The sequence below is a fragment of the Dasypus novemcinctus genome, chromosome 13 (genome assembly GCF_030445035.2).
Source record: "Dasypus novemcinctus isolate mDasNov1 chromosome 13, mDasNov1.1.hap2, whole genome shotgun sequence".
Lineage (NCBI taxonomy): Eukaryota > Metazoa > Chordata > Mammalia > Cingulata > Dasypodidae > Dasypus > Dasypus novemcinctus.
The window spans coordinates 67,688,669-67,698,791 of NC_080685.1; the positions used below are offsets into that span (position 1 = coordinate 67,688,669).

At 40.2% G+C, this 10,123-nt stretch overlaps 1 pseudogene; it reads left to right on the top strand.

The window, feature by feature from the left end:
* The first annotated feature begins 7,861 nt into the window (after nucleotides 1-7,861).
* Nucleotides 7,862-9,882, top strand: LOC101443573 (aftiphilin-like; annotated as a pseudogene).
* The last annotated feature ends 241 nt before the right edge of the window (nucleotides 9,883-10,123 follow it).

Here is a 10,123-nt window from a genome sequence, read left to right on the forward strand (position 1 = left end):
TTTTGGACTTGTGAGTCAGACTGAATCGATTTCAGATTGATGCCGAATATTGCTCCTTCTTGGAGAATGGGCAAAGAAACCTTCCTATTCTTACAAAGGTCTTAGGAAGTTGTGAGATTGTTGATGTGGGAGGAGATTGTGAGGGGGCTGGGGGGTATATGGGGACCTCTTATACTTTCTGAATATAACATTTAAAAAAAAAAAAGAGAGAGGGAGAGAGAGAAAAGCAGTCCTAGCTTATGCCTGGGAGTTTCCCAGTTATCCCAGCCACCAAAGGCCATTAAGAGATTAGAGAGTAATTGCTCCAGCTAACAGGCCTTGGGGCCCTGATGCAATCACTTCCTGGAGCTATGAGCAGGGCTAAATTTCACTAGCAAATGCATTTTCAGTTTTACAGTTTCTAAGTCATCCCAAAGCATTTTACAAACCCTCAGTGAGGAATTCCGTGTAGGGAGTGGGAAGATTAAATGTGGGTAACAGAGCTCTGGCCTGTGACCCCCCTGTGAAAGGGAACGTGGGCCGTCCCATGGCATCCACCTCGGCCCTGCCCGTTGCCACCTCCCCACCCCATCCCAAACCAGGCAGCCAGATGTGGTCGATAGGAAGGGGGGCTGTACGGGGAGATGCAAGCCCCCAGCTCTCTGCCATTGTCATGGCCTCTGCCACTGAGGGGAGCTGATGGGGGAAGGCAATGACAGCAAAGCCTGAGGGCAAAGCTGGTGGCTACTGAAAAAGGCTTGAAAAAGCGGCTTTGCTGCTCCCAGAGCTCAGCCAGGGAACCCCTGACTAGGCAGTGCCCTGCTTTGAGTCCCTGCCCTGCACCCCCACCCTCCTGGCCAGGGTCAGGTCTAGCAAGACTGGGCACGCAGCGGAGATGCAGAAGGGTCCCATGCACTGGCCCCCTCCCTCCCAGAATTATGTCCTGGGGCGCCTTGTTGGTGAACCTGTTTAAAATGGATAACCAAAAGAGGACATTAAACTGTCTGTAATTCAGTTTCACTCACCAATATCTCCTGGCTGGCAGTGCCAAATATGTTGTTGGATTTTCTCTAGGTTTTTGGCTAAGCTACAAGAAGTGAATTTCAAGAGCAAACCAGGCTAGTTAAGCCAGTAATTTATTAAGGAAGGGGAAATGGGAGGAAATAACAGATTATAGGTTCCAGGTAGAGAGGAAGGGGCTGAAAAGTGATAAAGAGGGCTGATTTACAGACTACAATTCCCCATTACAGATTACAAATGCCTAAATTTTACTTGCCTGGTGTTCCAGTCAGGGTGAGAAGAAGGTAAGAGCAGTGGACAGAAGGCAAGAACAGGGCCAGTTTGATTTCCTGCTTGCTTTTTAAATCATTAATTATTCAGCCCATTTGCTAATAGCATGGGAGGAGTCCCATCTGTTTGCTGTTTTGATGGATTATGCCACCCATCCGTCTTCCAGGAGAGCCAATGATAAGGCCCCTGGAGAATATCTGGGGCTTTTCCTGGCTTCTGGAAGAAATCTCATTCTGAATGGAATTTCTCTCAAGTTCTTCCAGCAGTCATCTTGGTGGTACCGATGTCCATGTGGGCTTCTTGCCAGGTTCCAGATCTGTCTATTGATTCCCTATTTTATTAGCCTGTCTCAGGTTGGCTTAACAACAAGAATTTATTGGCTCATGGTTTTAAAAGCTAGAAAGCTTGCTTGCTCCTGGGGTTGGTATCTTCTGGCTGGCCAGCAATCTTTCAGTTCCTTGGCTTTTCTGTCACATGGCAGGATCTTCTCCTTTCTCTTCTGGGTTCCATTGACTTCCAGCTTCTGGTTGTTCCCTGTAGCTTCTCTCTCCCTCTGACTTTCTGCATACAAAGGACTCCAGTAGTCCCATTGAAAGCCCAACCTGAATTCGGTTGGACCACACCTTAAGTAAAGTAACATCTTGAGAAGATCTTATTTACAGTGGCCCACGCCCACCAGAATGTAGACCAAGACTAAGGACATGTCCAAACTGGGAAATGTAATTCAATCCACCACACTCCACTTCATTTCTTTCTTTACTTTGTAGCCATGTCTAGGATAAAACTCTAAGCAAATTTCTTTTGAGACGGTGTCTTTTTTATTCAACTGAGCCTCTTCAAATTTCTTATCTGCTTGTCCAGCTTGGCTTTGTAATTCAGCAAAGCTTTGTTTCTTAGTATTTCCATTTCTCAGTGATATACAGATATTAAAATCTAACTGTGAATTCTATACATAATTTAGGCCAACGAACAAGTTATGCCTACTACATCCTAGCACTGTGACGCCAGGTTTCTGAACTCAGCTGCAGTTATTTTCTGTTATAATTTGATTGTGAATTGCAAGAGGGGTTGGGGTGTTTCTACATATTTCTACCCTGATTTTATGAAAACCAGCCATTTTATCTTAGGACAAAACACAATCCCTTAATCAAGCTTTCACAACCCTTCTACTTCTTTCCATATCCATTTAAGTTTCATATTCCTCATTCTGTTCTGTGAAAAACTAGTCGTTTCACTTGAGGCAAAACAACTACGTTTTAAAACACATTTGTAAAAGTAGTGATTTCACTAACCAAAAACTTACAGTTTTCATCATCTTAAACATTTAACAGACTTAATGCTACCTTATTTTATTAGTATCCATATAAACTTAGTGTTGTCAGATTTTCTCTAGGTTCTTGGATAAGCTACAAGAAATGAATTTCGAGAGCAAGTCAGGCTAGTTAGGCCAGTAATTTATTAAGGAAGGGAGGGAAGAGAAATGGGAGAAAATAACAGATCATGGGTCCCAGATAGGGAGGAAGGGATTGAAGAGTGATAAAGAGGGCCTATTTACAGACTACAATTTCCCATTACAGATTACAAATGCCCAGGTTTTACTTGCTGTGGTGTCCCAGGCAGGGGGGAAGAAGGCAAGAGCATGAGCCCACTTGCTTTTTAAATCATTAATTATTCCAAACCTTTGTTAATGACAGAGGAGGAGTCCTAGCTGTTTGCTGTTTTGATAGATTACTCCACCCACCAATCTCCCAGGAGGGCCCAATGATAAGGCCTCTGGAGAAGATCAAGGGCTTCTTCTCGATTCGGGAGGAAATCTTGCTCTGTATGGGAGTTCTCACAAGTTCTTCCAGCAGCCCTGTTGGGTACCGATGTCCAAGTGGGCTTCTTGCCAGGTTCCAGATGCATCTATTGATTTCCTATTTTACTAGCCTGCCTCACTAGGGAGATTATACCTAGTAGAATAAAATCAATATAATGATAGTTTACTTAAGAAATATTTTCTTTTTTCTTTTCCTCCATAGGTTAAAACCTCCTCATTTTCACAATACCTTAAAGTTGGCAGTCCTAGCCCTCCTTCTTATGACAAATACCAAGAGCACTCTGACAAATAAAAGATTAATCAACATTTTGCCTATTAACAAGATCTTCCTTATCTAAGTCAGTAAACTGATGATATGCCTTGAGGAGTCCCTTGAGGAAAAGGGATGGATTTTCATCCAGCTTTTGGATAGTTTCCTGGATTTTTCTTAAATTGTTTTGCTTGGGGACCTCATTTCTAAGCCGCCAAATTATACATGTTTTGTAATGATCCAGTTTTGTTTGGTCTCCTTATTCTTTCAGGTTCCACTTAGGATTAGCTATTGGAACTGCTTGACTTCCAGGGACATGAATGGGATTTCTTGGGTTGCTGTTGGCCAGAAAATCAGCATGATCTTGAGCCTTTTCTAGTACAATTCACTTTTCCTCTGAGGTTAAAAGAATATTCAGTAAAAATTGACTATCCACCCAATTTGGATTGTAAGTTCCAAATATAGACTCAAAAAAATTCTCCATCTTTCTGAAGTCCTTTCTGTAACCAGGGATTCAGTATTTCCAACTATATAGATCCCATGTTGACAACAGAGTGTGTGCATATAAATAACCCCTAGGTAGTCCTTGGTCATCTGTTCCTGTGGGTGCTTCCTGGAGAGGGAATTGGCCCTGGCTTTGCCCTCCTAAAGTAGATGTGGGGAGACAATATCTGGAAGGATGTAATAGCAATTTAGATCTGTTTATACCCCCTGATATGGAGAAGGGGGCGGTAAAAGAGCAGTGGTATTCTCAGTTCTCAAGGTACTTGAGATAATAATAGTATTAAGAGCTCATCAGCTGAACTGGAGTCTGGGAGAGTTTTTTTCTGGTTTCCCCTCATTCTTGCTATTTAACTCAGGCTTTTGTAGATGGTTGATTAACTAATTTTTTAGCAGGCAGGGCAGCAAGTCATCATTTTCTCTAATTTTAGTGTGCTGGGGACCCAGGACCGGATTAATTGCCAGTACACTGTGTCTAAAACATTCTCTCTGAAGCTTCTCAATTTGGGCTAATCCATAAAGCATTAGATGTAAGGAATTACATCCCATTTATTTAAACTTCTACAGAATTGGTCTAACTGTAGAATAATATTATACTCTAAAGGTCCTTGTGATGGCCATTTCTGCTCACCTTCCAATGCATATTGAGGCCAGATTTCCTCAAAGCCTGATCATTCTATTTTAGTAATAGGTCCATACCCAAATTGTTCCAGTGTTTAATGATACAATCCAGTGGGTTGCTTTTTCCCTTCACTTTTGAACTCTGGTTATTTCCTATTCTAGTTAGTAAGTACAGAAACCAAGACCTAGGCCACCAAGCTCAGCAACATTTCCTTATACCAGGGGCTGCTCCCTTCCCTATTCTAAATCCAAACCTAAAAAAAACAAGTCTGGCAAATACCCATCTATGGCTTTGGCAGAAACTAATGTGCTGCTGACCATACAAGAATAACAATAACACACACACACACAACACAGAACCAAACCTGTTTTCCTTCTTAGCCCACCGACTTTAGGGATCATGGATGCCTGAGGCAAGAGATTTCCTGACCAACTCACAGAGTAAAACACTCCAGTGGCCAGAGCTAGGGTTCACAAATGTCTTACCTAGGGGGTCCAGGAATCCCCCGAGCAGCATTGTTCTCACACATTAGGCACCAAATTGAAGAGGAGCTGGCATGGTCTTTGACTGAGTTCATTCACTCGGCATGGCAGAATAGACAGACACAACAAACTAGGCTAGAAAGGAAAAGAGGATTTATTTGCCAGCAGGAGACTGGAGATGTACAATCTCAAATCAGTTTCTCTGAATGGCAGAGATTCTAATATATAATCGGAGTGCTAATGAACAATTGGAGCAAAGCTGGACACAAGCTCCTTCAACATTAAGGAGTTAAACGTAGTGGGGTGGGTACCAAACTTGGGTGAGTTACAGTCATTATCAGAGATCAAGATTCTGGGATAAGAAAGTACTGAGTAGAGGGCAGTCACAAGGTTTTTCATAAACAGGAAGGTAGAGTGGTTTCCATCACAATGGCAAGTATACACAAGGGTGAGCCTAGTTCTGAAATAACCATAAACAAAGGTGATTTCACTCTAGAATTATCAACACAAGGGAGAAGCTAAGTTTTCAGAAACCATAAACAGGATTGAGACCTGTTTAGAATGACCATCGTAATAGCAGGTTTAGGCAATATCCAGCTAATTTCAGCAATTTTAGATATTGATCTTTTGCTATTATTTATAATACAAAGGCATCTATATAATTTTTAACCCTGTTACAAAGTTTCATTACAATGCCTCAATATATATTAAGCTATATAGGATTTTAACGACAAATTCACATTTTTCTTGTCTTCTGCCACTGATTATGTCATTCTGGAATCACTTTCTAATAGCTTTTATATATATATTATATATATATATAATATATATAGCCATTTTATATATATACATTTTTTTTTTTCTTTTCTTTTCTTCACTTGTCAAGTCTATAACAAATACCATATACTGGTTGTCTTAAATAGCAGGAATTTATGGTCTCACAATTTTGGAGGCTAGAACTCTCCAAATCTAGTGTTGGCAGGGTCATGCTTTCTCTGAAGTCTGCACTGTTCTGGTGGTGACTTGCCAACTATCAGTCTACCTCTGTGACATGGCCATCTGCTTTTTCTGTTTCCTACTTCTTGTGTCCAAATTTCTTCTACTTCTAAGACATCTGCTTATAAAGACCTCAGTTGTATTGTATTAAGACCCACCCTAATTCAGTTTGGCCTCATCTTTAATAACATCTTAAAAGATCCTATTTACAAATGGGTTCATATCCACAGGACTGAGGGCTGGGACTTGAACACATCTTTGTGGAGGACATGATTCAGTGCACAACAGTTCTTTTTGGTACTTTCAATAAAAACTAGTATGTTATGGCTATTTAGGGCAACCCCATTTTCTGTTGAGCAGGATGTTTATATGACCTACTTTATTTGTGCTCTCATTAACAGAAGCGAGAACTGCTCATATACTCCCATAGGAGATGCCAGGCCTCTGGACAGATCTGGGTGGATGTTTACAGCCAGTTCAAACCTGGATTTCTTCAGAGTAGTGCTTAACAACTCTTTCAGATTTTAAATCCTTTTATGAAATTTTTTATCTACGTAATATCAAAACTAACACTAACGCAGCAAATACAATAACTGGTTCAATCAAAACTCATTTGTTCACATTTTCACTTTCAAAAAAAATGTGAAATTTGTAATAAATTAATGATCTCCTCTGACTATATAATTTGGACAGGTATGCACCAAAATTAATGAATATTTTCTGCCTAAATTGCATTTTTTTAAACTTTCCTTACAGCTGTTAGTGGAAAAAGGATCATTTAACTCTTAATAAATGTGCCAGATTTTCTTTTAAACCACTTATTTACCCCCTGTTCCTGAGAAAGACTTGATTTTTTTTTCTTGATTATAATTTAACTAGTCCAACAAAATATGCTTTTCTAATATAAAAGCAGATCATCTGTCTAAACAAAATTGTTGTAGAAGTCAATATGAAAATATACAAACCTTAAAGTACTTTTAAATAAGTTTTTAATGCTGTCATTGAATAATGTAAGTTCAGTGCAAAACGTAACTGAGAAAAATGCTGGGAGTAGAAACAAGGCTCTTCCTAATAAATCTTACAGGAAGAATTTGAATACTTAGTATTCATCATGTACTTAATAATTTAGTAGATCACCGTTTCTCCCTTCAGGTTTTTTATTATCATATTAGTTCTAAAGCAAACATGTTAGGAAAATAAGTGGAGTTTAAAACAAAAAATAAGTACAAAACAGCTTTCTTAATTTTCTCTCATTTTAAAAAAATTTCCTGAAAGTGTGACATTTCTCTGATCTACCCTCATATTTCTGGCTTCTACACTGTACATATGTATGAAAGAACATAAGTTTCTATCAGGTAATGAAAACTAATATGTGTATTACACAAAGCAAATATATGATAAGACTGAGATGCACAATCAGTTTTGATTATGGATCTCAGCTCTTTCCTCAACTCCATTTTTACCTATGCACTATTTGTTTGTTTTTGAAAAATAAGTGTTTACCATGACCTGCATAAAAAACTAAGGTTATAATTCTAGGAAAATATACACTCAATTTTTTTGTTCTGTGACAGTGGGGTCAATGAAGTAGAAGCATGTTACAAGTGAAGCAGTGTCTAAAGAAAACTATTTAAGAAATTTATGTTAGTCCAGAAGTGGGCCTTTTAATTGCTCAACATTATTTACTCTTGACTTATTATGTCTTAAGCAGTAAACACTGGGGAACCCATGGTGAACAAGAGATAGTCCTTACCACCTCAAGAAGTTATTTTCTGGTGAAGACGACAAACAAGAAAGAAAAAGAAATTGTGATATAGTGAATTAAATGTGATATGAAATTGTATCAGCAGAAGGTGTTTTATATGTTAGTGGGGGCGGACGTGGGGGAGGAGGCCACATATAAAATGAGTCCCGAAGGCATTATGGCAGAGTGTGTGGAGTGGGCAAGGGTCTCCACAGAGGAGGACGAAGTGGAGGCGGTGGCAGTAGAAGAGGGCAGAGGATATTGGGATGGGGGTCCCACCGCAGCACTGAATCTCCCGGTGGGTGTCCACAGCACTGCTTCACGGACAGGGCTGTGAGCAGCCCGCCTTCCGCTCTCACCAGCTCCATGTGGAATAGCAGGTTCTTCCCCCGGGCAATTCCAGCAGAGCCCATTGAGGCCCGGGATGAGCCAGGTGTCAATTAATAACTTAGAAGCGGTTGAACAGTGGAGACAGACATCATTCATCATTCGAATGCGCTCTTCCACTACTGGACGGTGGAGCCTAGTATGATGATGAATTTGGGGAATTTGGCGGGTTTTCAAAAGCCGGTCCTTCTGGTGTAGCATTTGTTAATTTTGATACAACAGGTTATACCCTACCCAAGAATGAGTTTGTACCTACAAACCATTTTATGCCAATTCATGACTTCTCAGAAAATGTACATAGCCTTACAAGTTTTAAGTCCATTAAAAGTGGTAATGAGAAGGACACAACTGCTGAACTTTCTAACCCTGTGAAAGGATAGTCTGATGTTTTATTTTCTACTACCACCAAGTAAATAATTTCAGCAAAAAGTTTAGATATATATCCACTGACAGCATGGAAAGTCCAGGAGATTTAAATAAAGTAGTGGAGCAGAGAGAGTATTGGAACACCCCAAATTTTCTGTACAGGATATTTTAGAACTGATACGAATGTCGTTCATCAGAGCAAGCCTTAGAGAGTTGCAATGGTGAAAATTTCCTAATTTTCTAACTAATGCGTTTGCTTATTGGAAACTGTAGATCCTCAGGGAACAGATATCTGAACACTGTATTTGATTCAAAGGGACTAATGCCTCTTTGTACCCATAGCACTGAATATGCTTTAGACTCTGCACCTAGTCCTGCGGATGAATTTGCAAATGTTGCCACATTTTCCAAAAAGGAAAGAAAGGGTACAACTAAAAGAAATGGGATGTGCAATTTTAAATGACAGGGAAGCACCAACAATTAAAGAAAGTAGTGAAATTAACAGAGTCAATGAACTGAATTCTGTAAAAAGAATTATCTTTGGATAGAAGTCTTGATGACAAAGGACATACTGGTGGAAAGATTCAGGCTTGTGTTTCAGAAGTAAGTGTAGTGTGTAGCAAAGGTTACAGTATTGAAAAACAAGGCCCTGCGACACTGCAACAGGATGAATTTTAAAATTCAAGTGTTTGAAGATCGATCGACACAGCTAATCATTCAATAGGGGGAACAATGTAAAACTGTGGAACAATTTGATTTACTTCTAAATGTTCTGACATTTGCAGTATGTTTTCCTTCCATGTCTGTCCATGTGGGGCACTGCTGGATGTGTGGACCAAGCTACAGGATATCCACGACGCACATGGCTTGAGGTATCAGTGGGGTGGCTCCCATAGCAACAAGAAGCTTTATTTTGTTCCTTGGAAATAGACACTTGAAATATTCTCTTCACATGCAATAAGAATCAGCCTATGAACATGCCCATGTACACAGCAGGATTGGGTCTATTAGAGCCCACCAAGGAACCATTGCAACCACTATCTGCTGCAGAAATAAAATAGCTTCCAAAGGTTAGACAACCACCACGACATCAGAGATGAATACATGTACATCTGATCAGTTCCAGGAGTCTCTATTATCTGTCGCATCTGAGTGGAGTAGCAGTTGCCTTATTATTCCTTTAGATGATGTGGATCCAGAGCTGTATGAGTTAGCAACTTCTGAGCTGAAAATCTCCCCCTCAGGCCTCAAAATGACTTGCTACCCCACCATTTCCTAGACTCATGTTCACAGTAGAGAAGACAAGCTCATGGACCAGGAAACCTAGAAGGGCACCTGAGTGAAGAAGCCATCAAGAAATCTGACTTAGTGTTCATGCATGCCAAGGCGTCGATGTGCCCGGCCACACTGCCACCTGCCACAGGCTCCCAGGACAAGGAAGACTGATAACTGCTGTGAACTGGACAGTTGCAATTGTTTTTCCTTCTCGCCATCCCTTCCCTACCATCAGGGCATACCTGCTCTATTTTTTAAAAAATTCAAGTTCAGCTGATTTGTTGGTAAGCTACACTGGAAAGGCATACATAGTAATGTGTATTAATTTACAGATTGAAGTCCTAAATTTACGTTAGAAAAAAAAGTAAATAATCAGGGGTGAACCTTTTTTAAAGATTATTTGTTGCTGTAG